This window comes from Egretta garzetta, unplaced genomic scaffold, assembly GCF_000687185.1.
Source record: "Egretta garzetta isolate BGI_Z169 unplaced genomic scaffold, ASM68718v1 scaffold299, whole genome shotgun sequence".
Taxonomy (NCBI): Eukaryota; Metazoa; Chordata; class Aves; order Pelecaniformes; family Ardeidae; genus Egretta; species Egretta garzetta.
In genome coordinates, this window is record NW_009260696.1 from 1,440,635 (window position 1) to 1,457,612 (window position 16,978).

Below are 16,978 nucleotides of genomic sequence, written 5' to 3' on the forward strand. Positions count from 1 at the left end.
TTTGAGGCCGTTGTGTTGTACGACTTGGCGTGCGATGTGACAGGAGAGAGTACTCACCGCGCTGCTTCCTGGCCTTCCGTTGTAAATGGAGTCCTAAAAATGCTGATTTAAAAGGGTTGGAGAAACAAAATAAAATAGCCTGATGTACACTGTGAACATTTTTTAGACCTGCTGAATTTTTTTCATAATACATCTTCTGGAAGCCCTGTCAAAATAAAGCTCTTCGACCAGGGAGCAGGAGGGATGCTGGAGCTACTTAGAAGTTTTTCAGTGTGTTCATGCACCAATCTGAGCAAAGAGAGGACTGATTTAACTTTTCACATATAATAATAGCAAACAACAGGAATCCTGACCTGGAATTTGTCTTTGCTTTCCAAGAGCATCCCTGAGCGGTCTGTGAGGACCAGAGGAAAATGCTGATTAATACCACCGTTAATGAAAATAAACACAGGCTAAAATTCCAAGCACATGCTCGCTTCTCGAAGCATCCAGGGATTGCAGCAGACGCAATAAAGCAGAAATCCACTTTGGCTGCCAAGGGATAATGTTTCCTACTTCAGACCCAAGCCGGGGTGGAGGACATACCACCCCAGCAGGGCAGCCCATGACCTTGAAGCTCTCATATGTTTGAAAAGCCATCTGAGAAATGCAGGAGACCCGAATTCTCCCAAGGGCGGCTTCCCAGCCCCCGCAAAGGTTCTAACAGCATCTACTGACCTGCGTGGGACCTGGATACTGTTCATGCGTATGTTCATTGGCTTCTTCCATCTGTGTATTTATCTCATTGATCTGACCAAAGGAATTACGGGATTGAAAGAAAATTAATAGTTCCCTGCCCAGCCAGCTTCTTACTTTGATTCATTCGATTCTTGTCACTTTGAGTGAACTAAGTATTTAATCGTGTTACCGAAAATAATTAGGGCTAATATCACACAGATTACACTAGCCAGTCCTAACAATAAAGTTGGTAAGAATATCTAAATAACCTGGTATTTAATTATAGGCTGGCTTGTTTAGTGATGTCCAGGTTTGGGGCTTTCTCGTGCTCCAAATTTTGGCCAGTTACATTGATTAAATGAGAACTTTTTATAGCTAGTGTTCAAATTATCAAATACTTGCCTAAAGCAATCCCATTGATCAAGTGTATCATTTGTAATACAAATGTTTTTATTAGGAGGCTTTGTTCAAGATAAATGAAGGATCAAATTAACTGGAGATTGGATTGAGTAGAAAATGCTGCAGCTGGATAATTTCAAGCACTGAGGCTGAACATTTCTTTCAAATGACGAAAAGTCATCAGCTAAGTCTTAATATAAAACACGCACACACAGAGGCATCTCCGTATTGATTCCTCTCATTGCTATGGCACGCTTTATACAAAACGCATTTGGGGGTTGTAGGATGGGCTACAAACCCATCACCCTGCTGCAACTAAAGCGGTCTGAGATTTTTAGTTTAGCCAAAATTAGATATGCTATGAAAACCCAACATGCACCAAGCCCCTCTGCCTGCTCCCTCATTTTTCATCCACGTTCTGCTGCCTCTGTTACCATCCAGTGAAACTCCTTGTGTGGCTCTGCTCTTAACCCATAGGCCTCCTTGGCATCCAGAATGGGGCAATCATTTTCCTCTTTTTAGGAAGGAAAACCACTAGAAGAGAGCCAGCACGAACATTGAACTATTCCAGCATTCATGGTAGCACAGCAAGGTCCGGACGTGATCGAGGGTTTATCCATGACCAGCCAGTGGAAAATGACCGTGCGAGTGAAATGCTGTTACTTTATATATATACACACATTTTAATACCGTCTGAATTAGGAAAGCTATTTGGGATTACATTTTTTTGGCTGTCATGTAGAGCTGTAGATATTAAGTAGTTGCTTTCTGAAATAACTCTCCCTTCTCCACATCCTGCTCCCAGAGCAACGTGTAAAGTGTTTGCTGATACAAGAATTACAGATGTTGGAGGAGCTGCTATAAAACCTCCCAAGATTTACATCTCCTCCATGAGCTTTCTCCGTGGGCTGGCTTCACAGGAAGAGGTTTTACAGGCGTTTAGGATCCTTTCGAATGTATCTCCAGAGGCATCTGCTATAATCGAAGGAAATCCCTTGAAGCCCATCAGATAAAATACACAGAATTAGGAAGGGAGCACAGAGGGTCAGTTAGTCCCTAGGGACAAGTTATTTTGGGCTTATTCAGGGACACAAGGTCATGTTTCCAACTTGTGCTGAGCACTGGCTTCGTGAAGGCCTCCAGATGCTTCCAGCCTCACTCCAGCTGCAGCTTGGTCTGGCTTACAGCATGAAAATAAACGTAAATCTCCTGAAACTGGTGGGTTTCTTCTTAATTTGGGCTAGAGAGGAAAGTTCTTATGGCTGGAAAGAAGAAGGGGAAAGCTCTTATGCCTGGATCTAACCACTCTGTCCCAGGCTGCTGCTCCAGCAGTGAAAATAGGCAGCACAGCTTTTAGGGAGAGTTATTACTTTATTCATTACTTCAGTGAAAGAAGTAATGAGCCCAGGTGGAATTACAGGTGGTAATGAAAAACAGAGACTTGGTTTTCTTAGATATCATTTAGGGTCGCTTCACCTGTGTACATATTTGTGTGTATGCAAGTACCATACGTATGTAACATAGGTGTATATGACAGATGTACAAAGGAGTGCACATATATATGTTTGCCATGGTACATCCGTATTTTGGAGCTGCAGGGTCTGGGTTGTGAGGGCTTGTATTTTGCTTTTATGCTGTGGCCAATAACAGCTTATTGCCCTCATCATAAGGTTTAAAACCTGTGACCGTTACATTTGCTGAAGGAGGCTTAAACTTCGCTTTGGAAAACTGCGGTGTATTGGCACGAGGTGTATTTTCTCCAGAAGACCTATACCTATTGTAATAAAAACAAGCAAACAATCAAATTAAAGAGATATATTTAAAGAGATGGGGAGGGAGAGCAAATTAACCCCTCTAGGCTGTAGCCAAGGCTGCAGCACAAGGACATGGCTGCCACCAGCCCAGGAAAGCATGGAATTAAAGCAACGGCATGTATTGATAATGGGTAACTTGGTACGAGTCAAGCCATTTAATTTCTATAGGGAACCCAGTGATTGAAAGCAGCACTAATGCTGATTAATCCCCCTCCCTCTTTTCTGCCTCCTAATTTCTCACCACTCAGTGCTCTTTCTGCCTTTCAGCTGATTTCCGCTGTACGTGTGTGTCAAGAGGCCTCGCGCAACACGCACTGAATACACGTTAAATCCCGAAGATTACGCTGTTGCCTTTCTTAGCCTGTATTACAGTTTACACGACTGTGTTAATCTCTGCTAATTCTAAAACAATTCATATGGTTCATTTAATATCTGGGTTTGTCACAAGGAAATCTAGATTTCTCATCGACCTTTGGGGTTGGTTTTTTTTCAGGTGAGATGTTGTAGCATTGCATCTCTCTTTGGTTCCCAGGGTCATTCTCGGAGGATGGGGACTGATGGAATATGCACTCTCCAGTCTCTTTTCTCAGTCTGGTCCCAGGTACGAGGACAGGTAAACTCAAAGGGGAGGCAAGTTCACGTTCCTCACAACTGTCCTCATTTCAGGAGAGCTCTCCCCTACGAGGAAAGGCTGAGAGAGTTGGGCTTGTTCAGCCTGAAGAAGAGAAGACTGAGAGGGAATCTAATCAACATGTACAAATATCTCAAGGGTGGATGTCATGAGGATGGAGCCAGACTCTTCTCGGTGGTGCCCAACAACAGACCAAGGAGCAATGGGCACAAACTGAAACATAAGAGGTTTCAGTTGAATATGAGGAAGAACTTCTTCACTTTGAGGGTGACAGAGCCCTGGAACAGGCTGCCCAGGGGGGTTGTGGAGTCTCCTTCTCTGGAGATATTCAAAGCCCGCCTGGACGCTGTCCTGTGTAACATGCTCTGGGTGAGCCTGCTTGAGCAGGGCGGTTGGACTGGGTGATCTCCCGAGGTCCCTTCCAACCCTTGCCATTCTGTGACTCTGTGACTTGATTTCACCAGGAACTTTTGGGTTGGTTTGTTTTAGCAGATAATCTGATTTTTCAGGGGCAGAAAAGCCTGATCTAGGTTTAGAAATGACTCATGTTTGGCCACCCAAACAATAAAACAGCTCTTCAACTCTTTTCTGCATTGGGAAATCTCAGTTACGTTCAGTGTCCCGCCTCTGTCTCCAGCATCTCCGGGAAAAGCCATGGAAGTGAGTCATGGGTTGGTTCATCCACAAAGACCTTTACCCATTTGCAACAGCGTGTTGCAAAAAGAGATTTCCCCATCTGGGGCAGCATCTGGGCTGCTGTGTGGGGTTGAAGCTGTCTGTGAAAGCAGAGGATGCCTGGGAGACCGGCTGATACAACATGGTCGCAGGCAGGAATGTGTCTGAGGATGAAGCTTGGCAGGGAAAGCTGGAAAGGGGCAAGCGTGCAGAAGTTGTCGGAACAAAATGCTGATTTTTCTAGCATTGTTTTCAAAAGGAGGGTGACATTTCTGGGGGAAGTGCCAGGATTTTCTGTACACGGTTTTCTTTTCTGAGCATCAGGCAGGCTTGCCCAACAGGCATAGTGGTGAGGTTTAATTGATTGGTTTTGAGAAGAAGCGTTCCCAGTTGCCAGGGAGGCCAGGCTGTATGTGCTGGTTAAAGCAGGCAGATCTGATCATCTGTGTTCACATGTAATGAATAAGAAAAGAAAGAATAAGAATAAGAATAAGAATAAGAATAAGAATAAGAATAAGAATAAGAATAAGAAGCGAGCTAACAGACGTTCTCCTTAGGATGCAACAATAAAAAAAATACACGGTTTGGGGCAAAATAGTTCTGACTTCTGCCTGAGGTTATGAACACGAAGTCTATGTGGTCAAAGAAACACAGTAAAACCATGGGCAACTGGTGTCAAAGAGATGGCTGGGAAGGGGCAGAGCCTTTAGCTGGCCAAGAGGTTGTAAACTCCTGACAGAGGAGCAGTGTCTTGGAGGACTGAGGATCAGCCAGGTTGCATTGGAGGCCAACGGCCTTCAGACTTGGTCCTTTCTGTCACGAGAAGCATAATCCCAGCATTGCTGAGGTTGATTTTACATCTGACTTTAGCCGGAGCAGGCTTGAGGATTTCGTTATTCAGCATCCACTCCATCTGCTTTACTGAAAATGTGTGCAAAGATTAAACATGACAAGGAATTTGTTTCCAAGAGACTGATATTTTGGGATGGATTAAGAAATATAAGCACCCTCCATTCCCCGGAGAGGGATGCAGGCTGGCTGTGCCTCTCGGCTCTGGTCTCCTCCAGGCTGGCGAGTACCACGGAGCAGAGCAGAAAATGGTATCACAACCATCACAGCTTTTGGGATTTATTTCTCTGCTTTTCCTACAGACCCCTTCAATTCAAACTCCAAAAGAAAACCAGTTCATCAAATGTCATCTCAAGAATATCCATCTGCATCCAGGCGTTGTGAGTGTGAGAAATGACTCGTCGGGCAATTCTACAGCTAGCGTTCGCCTGTTCCGATCCATCTCCTGTCAGCATTCACACCCCTGTTGACAAACTGAATTTCACCTTGATTTCATCTATCCAGATAACACAGATTAACTGGAAGCTGTGTCATTTTTTTTGTTTGCTTTGAAAGCATGCAGAAGAAGCAATCCTACAGAAGAGATACAGATGTTGTCTGAGAAAATCCTGCCCTCCCAGTAAGCGAATCAGACCAACTCACTGCTGGGAACAGAGACACTGGAGGTACCAGCATCTTCTGTAAGACTCTGAGCACAGTAAATGTAAATGCTTATGTTGCTATGCTGGTTTAATACTGGTTTTGTGTCTCCCAACCAGCATCTCCTCTGGGGTTACAGTCTCCATCTTCTCGCGTTCAGCCTGGCATGGTTGGCTGAGATACTTCTTGAAGTGACGCTAGGAGATCCCTGAGCATCTAAGGTGGCCTTGTGTGCAAGGCAAGGACAGTCAGCCCACAGCTCGGGCAGGCAAGAGCAGAGCTGGCGGCTTCACATCCCGGAACAAACCCATTTGCATGAGGCTGTACTCATGTATACGCATTCACCAGCAAGAAGAGATCATTCCCTTTCACTCTATCCAAAGAAAGAGACTTGGGGAATGGAGGCTGTGATGAGATAAATGGTTATCATGAGGTATAGGCATCTTTAATTAGCTCCTGCAGATGCATCACACTGCTAATGAGCTCTTGCCAAGTTTCCTGTGATTCCTCTTTACTTTTTGTAACTCTGTAACAGTAACAATATAATCATTTTCTATAATAACCACGATAAACCCCAGATAATCCTCCCGTAACTCCTGCATAAGCTTCATACAATTAAGTCAGTTGGTGAAACATTCTTGGTCTAAGGGATGGATGCATGTAGCACAGTGCTGCTACCTGATGAGGAGAGCGATGCAGAGAGCACGTTCCCCGGATCCTCCTTCCCCCAAAAGCAGTATAAACCCAGCGCAAGACTGGAATAGGGTTAAGAAGGCAAACAGTTGTGTTTGGATCTCGGACTAGCCCACGGTTGCCAAAGCAGAGGCCAGAATATTACCATACCAGTAAATTTGGTCCTGAGGGAAGAGCCCGGTTTGTGTTAGGTGGGTGGGTGCGTAGGCGGCTGCTGGGCTCCCAAAGCAGAGAGCAGTTCCTGGATGGGTGGGGAGGTGTGAGAAGGGCTGAGGGGAAGGGACATCACAGGACTCCCGCTTTCATCTATCCTTTAAAAGAAGGGGGAGTGTTTCTTAGCTGTACTGAGAAATGCAATTTAGATAAATAGCCAGTGGCTCCTACAAAGAATTTATCCAGCCTGTTATCTTTCACTGGTGTGCTCCGATTGATGTACCCCAGGTGGTGTCATACGTGCTTCTTCTTTTCCTTCCTTTTCTTTTAGTTAGGAGACACATTTTTCTATAATTACTCCTCTTATAAGAATTTCTCATGCAAAAGTATATACACATTGCAACAGAACAGTCTCTCTCTACACTTAAGTTTGGGATGGAACAATTGCGGGTCTGCTGCCCTCCCTCCAGGAGCCTGGTGATGATGAAGCCTTTTGTGATGCTGCCTTTAGAGAAGAACCCAGCTTCTTACCTTCTTGACTCATGTTTAAGCCTGTAGAGTTTATTGTCAACCGCAAGAAGCTTCCCCCCCTGAGCAGAGAAAGGCAGCAGCCACCCACAGCCACGCCACAGACTGATTTCTGAGCGGAGCTGTTGGAGAGCAAAGCCACCCTGGATGGTCCTACCACGCATCCCCAACTCACAATTTCACAGTCAACAGAGAGAGCGGAGCTGTTGGAGAGTGAAGCCACCCTGGATGGTCCTACCACACATCCCCAACTCACAATTTCACAGTCAACAGAGATGGGGAGATCAACAGAGACCAGTGACTTTCCAGAACCCCCATCATACGTTTTCTGGGTAGCAATTCACGCTGCAGCGTGGCCCAGGTGATGCAGCAAACCTCAGCTCAAGAGGGTGCAGTGGGGGAAGGTGAGTTTGTAAAACAAACCTCACTGACAGCCCCACATGCTCACAGATGTGTGTGTAGGTGCTTCAGGATGAGTTGTGGTGATGGGGAGGACAAGGGGCGCTGGCTGCTGGCTCCTGCTTGTGCTCTCCTGAGGCCAGCAACCTTCTGCTGGGTTTCAGGTGAGCATTTTGTACCCCTTAGGAGCTGACAGTGGTCGGGATGTTTTGTCTCTCTATCTTCTCCTACACCCCCCACAAGTCATTAAGCAACACTTCAACTCCTCTGCTTTGTGTCTCTTGTCCCCCGTCACCTGTAATGGCTTTGTTCCTTGGTGTGCCCTTTGTTTTGGCTGTGGTTTAGTGTGTGCTGTGGGTTTTTTGGTCTAGGTGCCCTGCATGTGATGTGCTCTGATCTCCATAACCTGCTAGCACAGGCACCAGCAGCACAAGGCAGTCTTTCATGCTTCCTTCTTCCAGCTCTTCTTCTCTGCCAGGTGCTACTACACCCAGACTTTCCTTGTTCCACTGTGATCTCCTCACCTCTGAGCATCTTTCTTGTGACTTTGCTTTAATAACTGACCACAAGAAGAACTTCAGAGATTTTGGGGAGGACGTTCACATCCACCCTTTTGAGGGGAAGGACATATGTCTAGAAGACAGTGAAATGTGTTGTGAAATGGATACGATGCTCTGAGAGCAAAAGTCTACTTCATTAAGAGACAGGAAAATCCTAAATTCAACAGTAAATTCTGACAGTGTTTGGACGTGCTCTGGTTGGTAGAGCATCCAGATTTTACTGTTTGCAAATTGGGCTCTTAGCTGAACCAGGTGCTGAACAAGTGCTTTCCACAGGTCACTGAGTCCAACTTTATTCTAAATAGCACCAGCCCCAGGCCAAATTCACTCCTGAAATAAATGGACTCATCTCTCACTTACAAAGCCACATGCCCTGGCATGGTGCATCTTCTGTGCTAGCCTGTGGCATCAGGAAATGCACAGCGGGCTGATTTCTTCTTCAGCTCTCCTGCAGGCAATGCAGCTACGCACTGGGCCTCGTACGGGTTACTACCTTTCTGCTCCAGTTATTGCCACAGTTTATGAAAGCCTGCAGTGAAAACATTGCACTCATGTTAAGGGGAGGTGAAAGGACGGAGGAAGCCCAGCGTACAAATACTCGGAGTGTTGGATGCTCTCCTTCCCCTTGTTTAACCACCTTGAACTTTCCTACCTCCCTCATGTCCCGTGCTGCAGGAGCCGCTGCCAAACCACAGCTCTGCTCCAATTTTTCCTACCTGCTATCTATTAGATGGACCCGATTTTGATCTTACATACACTGATTCCACTCTGCTGACTACTGAAGCTGATCTCTTCCCTAGCTAAATGCAAGCAGCAAGAGAAGCCTGGGTATGGATGATCACAGAATTTGATCATCAAAAGTCCATCCCAGTCACCTGAAAGCTGAAGTATGACTTTAAATTTTTTTTTTTCCTCTTGCTGCTAAGAGGAAAAAGGAAAAAAATAACTTCAAAATTAGCTAGTTACTTACTCCTTACCCTGACAAAGGGGTTGCTGGGGTTGCTCATTTTCTCGGTGCCCATTCTGAAGTACTAGTGCCACATCCAGGCTGTCAGATCCAACCACGCTGGGGAAAAAAGGGTAGAAAAGATAACAAAGATTTAGTGTTTAAGGCCTGAAATGGGCTTTTATAATCTGCTTTGTACCTGTGCACCAAACTTGGAGACACTCAAACCTCAAATAGGCCCTAAATTGTCAGGCAGAGATTTCCTCCTGCTGAGGGTGGAAGAGGAGCACGACCCTGCTCAGGCACTGGCAGGTACTAATGACCCTGACCAGCCTCACCTGGGCTCTCCACCCCCACCCAAGGTCTCAGAGCCCATTTAAGCTCAGCCTGGCACTCCTAGTCCTTTCCCTGAGCAAACCTGGAGGAGTGTGGGTCCTCAGCGCAAGGACAGCCATGATGTCCCTGCTTGACCATGGACCCCCATCAGCTGTCTGAAGGTGGCCTTTCTACCCCACACCAGCATGGTAAGGCTTTGCTTAAGGGTTAAAACTGGTGGGTTTGTGGCTCGTGCTCTCTAAGCGTGAGCTTGCTGTGAGGGTTAGGGAGGGGGGAGCGGGGTGCTCACGGTGGTGCCTGGGGAAGCATGGGGACAGCCCTGCCCCAGCCATCGGTGTCCCCTGCCCCAGCCATCGGTGTCCCCTGCCCCAGCCATCGCCCTGAATGCTGCCGTTGCTGCCCTGCAGTTTCAATGAGCTTCCCTCAGCCTTCTGCATAAGCTGTGCACAGAGCTGAGCCTACCTCAGAGACCCGATTCCTTTGGGACTTGATGGTTTTGGATGTGAACAAGTGCGGGACCCTGGTGCCCATGGGCAGAGGCACAGGAAGCAGTGTAATTCCCTTCTTACACACAGAGGTTTGTCCTTTCCTATTTATTTCTGAATGTTTTTGATTACAATGTTCTTATGATGCTTTAGAGCTGGAAACACCAGGAATATAAATCAAAGCTTGTCATTCACAGGCGTCGCGTTATTATACATTAATATATGCTTTCTGTTAAAATATCACACATTTAGCTGTGAGTTTTGGCTATCATCAGAAGCGTATTGCACTCATTTCCTTCCTCTTTTATTTACACACATGAAATACTGTGTTTAATGATGAAATGGTTTCTGACTGAAGGGCTTGGGCAGTTTGGAAAGTCACAGCCTGCGTGGCCTCTGTGCTCTGACTTAGCAATTTAGTTGCCTCTGTTCCCCTGTGGTTTACCTTCTAAAAAAAAAAGTGAAGATAGCGAGGGAGCACAGAAAGCCTCTTCTCTAATTCTTTTTCGTGGCTAATGTGAGAGCAGAGTCCAGTTTCCCCCTTAGACTAAAAATCTAGGGGAGAAAAAAATAAAACAAAAGGAATCTGCAATTCTGGGAGGATTTGAGGATTTCTCTGGGGAGGCTGAGAGCAGGGAGTCTTCCCCTCTCACTGTCAGCATCGGTCAGCTGTGAAATGCTTCTTGAGGAATGGAGGCACAGAGAGGGGCAGGGCTCGTTATTCCAGGCTGTCTGGTAGGAATCAGAAGGGAGGTATGTAACCAAATGCTATTTTTCGGCTGCAAGCCCCCAGCTGCATGACATTTCCAATTATCCAAGCGCATACATATGGATGCACAGACCTCCACTGTGCCGGCACGCTCCGCAGCAGCGGAGGGCCCAGTCGAGATGGAGCCCGGCACGGCTCCCACAGATGGGCACAGGCAAAGCCTGACTTAACAGAGAGCACAACTTTGTCCTTGAGATCTCTGTACGCTGTCGGGTGGCATGACGTTCAGCAGCCTTCTGAAGTGTAGTCCAAAGCCTCGATGAGAGCAAAGATACTTGGTTCCTACGGAGTTTTTTTCCTCCCCCTGATGCTTTGGCTCAGGACAGTGGGCAATCCTCTGACTCCCAGGCATCCTGTAGGACCAGGCGTGGGTTTCCTGTGGGGTGAGAGCAAGGGTGCTGTTGTTTCTCAGAAGGGTTATTAATGATTGGGAACGTATCCATCTGTGGGGTAAAAGCTGTTACACCCACACAGCTTTAAGAGTCAGATCCCAGATAGCCAACACAGGCTGCAATTGGAGGGCATGGAGGGGAGTAACCCATCATCATCATCAACCCTTGTTGGCCATAAAAAGGGGAGAGGGGGGAGATTTAAAGGATGCTTTTCTCCCAGATTTTCAGGAAGAGCTGCGGGATCTGAGCTTTATAAACTTTACAGTAAGGTCTGCTGATCAGATATGAAAAATAGATTAGATATTTTTTTTTCTGTAAGCTCCATTTATACTCATCAGAGTGCTACAAGTAATAATACCAGGAAATAGATTTGCAGGCAGAAGTATGATTTTTAAGTTAACGATGTTCATTTAATTTCAGCTCTTGTCTCCTAGATGTGCCTCCTCCTAATGTTCTAAATAGCTCCTCTGCCTCTTTGATGTTTACACCCTTCAAATGCATAAAGACAGTTCTCTACAATTCCTCATTTTGCCAAGCAATACATACTTAGTGCTTTTCATCTCTCTCCATAAATCAATCCCTTTCCTCCAACAGGAGCTAGAATAGGATTTTTTTTTCCTTATTAGATTTGTACTGAGAATTTCTTTTCAGAAACAGATAAATGATACAAGGTTTTTTCATGACAAAGCATCCTATCATACATTATTAGCAAACACTTCCACAGCAGAACAGGAATAAAAATAGAAAGTGGGCTATAAAAAAAGAATGTATAGCAGGATAGCATCTAATCTCGCAGCATGGTACTAAAAGTGGAGCAGTTCCTTCACATTTCTTTGCAGATCTTCAAGGAAAGATCCGGGAGGCCTAAGAAACACTTAGCATCTTTTACTTAAGGATTTCGTTAAATTCTACGCGATCTTTGACATCGAGTTAATGAATTTTCTCCTTATTCAAAAAGCCCACCTACTGCTTGGGATGTGTTTGAAGCTGCAGATCCTTTCTAGCTGGCTTAGCTGCTACTCCCTGTCTTGCTGTCCCTCTTCCCTGCGCCGCGGTGGCTGTGCACACCCTCTTCCACAAAACCTTAACGGAGAAACCGCCTGAGTTATAAATTCTTCCGGATCTCATCTCAAAACCAGATTGATTGATTTATTTTTTTACTGATTTTCAGTGGAAGCCATCAAATGTGAACTACTTGGGGTTCTCACCTGGCAGGCCAGGTTAACAAGTGCAAAATGGGCTTTTAAGATTGCTTCTTCTGCAGGACCCTTCCCAGGGATCATGCCCCCTGGCTTAGGTGGTCAGCTGTGCTTTAGAGGCTGTGGTGAGATGAGGCTTGCCTGGGAAAAATAGTCACCCTCAGATTTCCTATATTTCTGAAAGCAATTTTGGTTGAAGTCCAGCAAACCCTGCAAAAATGGATTTAAAATGAAATTACAAATGAAAGATGAATACTCAAATGGACAACAATTTCAGCAGCTATTTGTCAGGGAAAAAAAAGCTTAGGATTTTGGAGATTAGTCTGCCTGGGCAATTACTGCCCTGGGACAGAGGCACGTGCGGGTTGCACTCGGACGCGTGTTCAGCCGAGTGTCGCTTGGCCTGATGTTCTTTGCTGCATTGCTCTTTCAGCTATGAATATGAGTGGGGAAAGGAGAGGCTGATCGATGGGTTTATTTTCCTCATGTGTGGTTTCAGGGGTGAATTAGAGAGTGGGAATATTCCCCCGGGGCCAAATAGCCTAGCGGGGCTGGCTGCTGGGTCTCAAAGTCTACCAAGCATTTTGGTGATTATTAAGTAAATGTGGCAAATGATAAGCTGTGCATCTGCAGCACATATTCAGGGAGGGAGCCTGGAGGTAGCTTCTATCATCTTGCAAAGGAGCAGGTGCTGCAAAGGAAACCAATAACTGAAATGTTTAGCAAAATGCCAAAGATCTTCTCAGAGCTGCTGCCAGTGAGCGGAGAGAAGGCAGAAAACCCAGCACAAAGCCGATGTGGCTTTATAATAAACAAACCAAACCAGTGCCAGAAGTTGTTGTGCACTGGGTTTTGTCACCGTGCATTTTAATTTCTTATTCTTCTTGCTGTCCTTAGAGCTGGGTTAGCACAGCAGTGGGTCTGACCACTTCCCTGTGATGGCTTCTTGTTGGACACCATTGCGGAGTTCTGTCTTCTGAAGCACTGTGTTCTCTGCTTCCACCTCGGGGCCTGTGGGGTCCCTGTGAAGATTTATGCTTTGGCATTTTGAAGTTTGCATTTTGCTAGTTTAAAACAGCTTTTGAATAGGTTTGACTTAGGGTGCTGATTATAGAATCATGGACTCATTTAAGTTGGAAAAGACCTTTAAGATCTTCAAGTCCAACTGTTAACCTAACCCTGCCATCCCACTACTAAACCCTGTCCCTAAGCACCTCATCTACACAGCTTTTAAATCCCTCCAGGGATGGGGACACAACCACTTCCCTGGAAAGCCCATTCCAAGGCTTGACAACTCTTTTGGTAAAGAAATGTTTCCTAATATCCAGCCTAAACCTCCCCTGGGGCAACTTGAGGTCATTTCCTCTCATCCTGTTGCTTGTTACTTGGAAAAGAGACCAACACCCCCGCTGGCTCCCCCCTCCTGTCAGGCAGTTGTAGGGAGTGATGAGGGCTCCCCTCAGCCTCCTCTTCTCCAGGCTGAACACCCTCAGGTCCCCCAGCCGCTCCCCATCATCCCTGGGCTCCAGACCCCTCACCAGCTCTGTTGTCCTTCTCTGGACACGCTCCAGCCCCTCCATGTCCTTCTGGGAGTGAGGGACCCAACATGGAACCCAACATTTGAGGGGCAGCCTCACCAGTGTCCAGGACAGGGGGATGATCCCTGCCCTGGTCCTGCTGGTAAATAGGCACCCCTCTGCCCTTTGTGTGTGTACATATGCACACATATCTGTGTGTGTGTGTATATATATATATATCTACTCATGCTTGCTAAGTCTGTAATAGCATGAGCTGTCTGTGTTTGCTGCACGTTCTGTTTCTTAGGGCAACATTTAGACTGTGAACTCCCTGAAGAAAAGACTATCTTGCTAAGTGTTTCCAACACGCCCAACCCTCCTGGGCTTTCATTTCCTGACTGGCTTTTAATGTAATGTAAAGAACAGAAATAATATCTTCCATTAAAACTTTATTAGTTGGCTCTTCCACTTATGAGAGCTGTTTCACTTACTCCCAGCCAGATGAATTCCAGTCATTGAAAGCTAAACATGAAAATTCAGGAGGGGGAAGCAGAAAGCCACCGGCAGTCTGGAAAAGATGAGGAACACCATGCGTGGTGGGTTCAGTGACCTGGCTGAGAAGATGCAGGTAGCTCAGTATGGAGTCCTGGGCCAGCGCTGTATGTGACAGGACATGAGAATACAACAGCCAGCATGTGAAACACTTCATCTCTTGGCAAGGGGAATCTGCAAATGCATGTCCCCCACTTCTACATCCAGCTGATTTCTAGTGGAGTCTGTTATAATTACTGGGAGCATCAGACATCTGCTCGCTTCCATGGGTGTTGCTAAGGCAATTGATGTGTGGTTACCACCAGAGAGCAGCCTGAGTGGCAGCAGCTGACCTTCTTAGGAGCATCTGTATTGCTCCTCACCTTCCCTCTGGCTTTTGCTGTGACCTTTGGATACAGATCAATCCCAGATTAGAGTTTGTTAACAATAAATACCCTAAAATTAGGATACAAGTAGACAAGCTCTGAAAAGGTTAGACAAGCTCGGGGCAAGTTAGTGCAAGACTCTGCTTGCCATGCTGGCGGTTGGTCTGTGTGGTCGTATTTTCCAAAAGTATTTTCCAGTCCTATTACCTATGATTCCAGAGCAAAACCAGCTGGACAGCCCTGGGATGGGGGAGCTGCTCTGTGGCACCTGTGCCTTCTCAGCTGGGCTGCACAAAGCCCTGATATTGTCCAGGGGATGGATTATAACTTATTTTTCTGGGCATTCTATAGTGTGTTGATTGAACTAGTATTTTGCCAAGCAAAGATGGGTAAATGTATCCAGCTGTGCTGGACCGGCTTCTGTTCATAAGTGGCAGGCAAGGTTTTTCATTTTCCCTTGAACAGTTCTGTTGTCTTCCCCACACCGTCTGCAAACTTCTGGCTACACAAATACATCAAAGTACACTCATACATTATCTACATGATATGGAAGCCTTAGGCCATGTAACAAAATAAATTTGTAGCTAGACATTGTACCCAGCCATGTAGGAAAGCCCATAAAGATCATCACTGATCATCAACTATGAACTGCTTAAATAAAAACTTTGATCCATATCATCAAAGGTGTTTTGTGCATCTTAGCTACATCTTCAAGTGTTGAGTAACAAAAGAAGCTCTGAGGGGAAAATGAACTGTGTCATGGGTGATATAAAGCTGCCTCGGTACCTATAAAGTGCCCTAGTGATACAAGAGAATTGAAGTAATGAACAGAAATGCTCAGTTAGAGCTTTTTCCATATTTTATGTTAATCATTAGGGTAGAGCTGAAATTAGCTTTAATTGATATTAAGGGTTGAAAAAATGAATCCTCTGGAGAATGAGGCTCTTTAACCTTTAATGATGCAGTAAATAAAATAGCCTGTCAACATTTGTGCAACAGTAAGGGTTTTCCAAATTCCATATCTGTATGGCGAGCGATTCAATATGCCCAATTCCCTCCATTACAGCAGATGAAGGTGATGTCGCTGCATAAATTCAGCTGCAGGTTTTCCACATTTCCAAGCGATCTGTCGTACCCTGGTAATTCCCCATGCTGGCTTGTTACTTCTAACAGGGAGGTGGAGAGAGGAAGGAGGGACTGTGAGAGCTAAACAAATTCTGTGTGCTGGCTTTTTCATTCGTGCACCTTTTGACTTGCAGGCTTCTGATGCCAGAGTATTGACAGAGAAACTGTGCCTCAGTACAGGGCGAGGTAAAAGGAGCGATACTGCCTATTCTTCCTTTTGGGTGAAATATGCCTGAAAATGTTTCATTTTTCACGTTAAAGGCAAGGTGGAATTGCAAAAGATTTCAATGCTTTAGGGACACTTAGTTTGGTAATAGTCAGACCATTCTTCTACCTGTCAGGGCTCAGCCTGGTATCGAAACACCTAATAACTGACTTGATGAAGCACATGAAATATTCCTTTGCTGTAAGCAGGAAACTTGTTTTTCATAAAATCCATTTGATCATTGCAATCAACTGGAAGTATTGCATCATTTAGGCAAGTTACTGTAACGTTGATGGTTACTCTGCTATAGTTAACTGAGAAACAGAACACAAATCTCCCCGCTTGTAACCATCTTTGTCTTCAATCAGGACAGGTACCATAACAGTTCTCATACCATGGGGTATATAGCTCCTCTGGAAAGTTCCCAGCAAGCTTTTCTCTGTTAAGGGGAATATATTTCTGCATGTTTATAGAAGTCTTCGAGTGATGGTAGTGTTTTACCAGGGTGTGAGTCCCTTAAGCTTGCACAGCGATTCATAGAATCATAGAATCGTCTAGGTTGGGAAAGACCTTCATCCTATAGTCCATTCCCAGGGAGAAGAGGCCGACCCCCACCTCGCTACAGCCTCCTCTCAGGCAGTTGTAGGGGGCGATAAGGTCCCCCCTCAGCCTCCTCTTCTCCAGACTAAACAACCCCAGTTCCCTCAGCTGCTCCTCATAAGCCTTGTGCTCCAGACCCCTCACCAGCTTTGCTGCTCTCCTCTGGACATGTTCCAGCAATGAAGTGTCCCCAAAATTCACTTCTACTTTGCACTGTGTTTGGAAGCCCTTTCCTCTGAAAAAGACCCAGCTATCTTGGGACAATACGATGTCCCGGGCCTGCCAAGGGTGTGTTGAAACAGCTAAAGGAGTCAGCAAGGTCTAGATAAAATAAATGTTTTATCAGCAAAAGCATTCAAAAGCAGAGTTAAGCAATGATATGTCTGGTTTAAAGAGGAAACAGCTAAACCAGTGAAAACAAATTTGATGA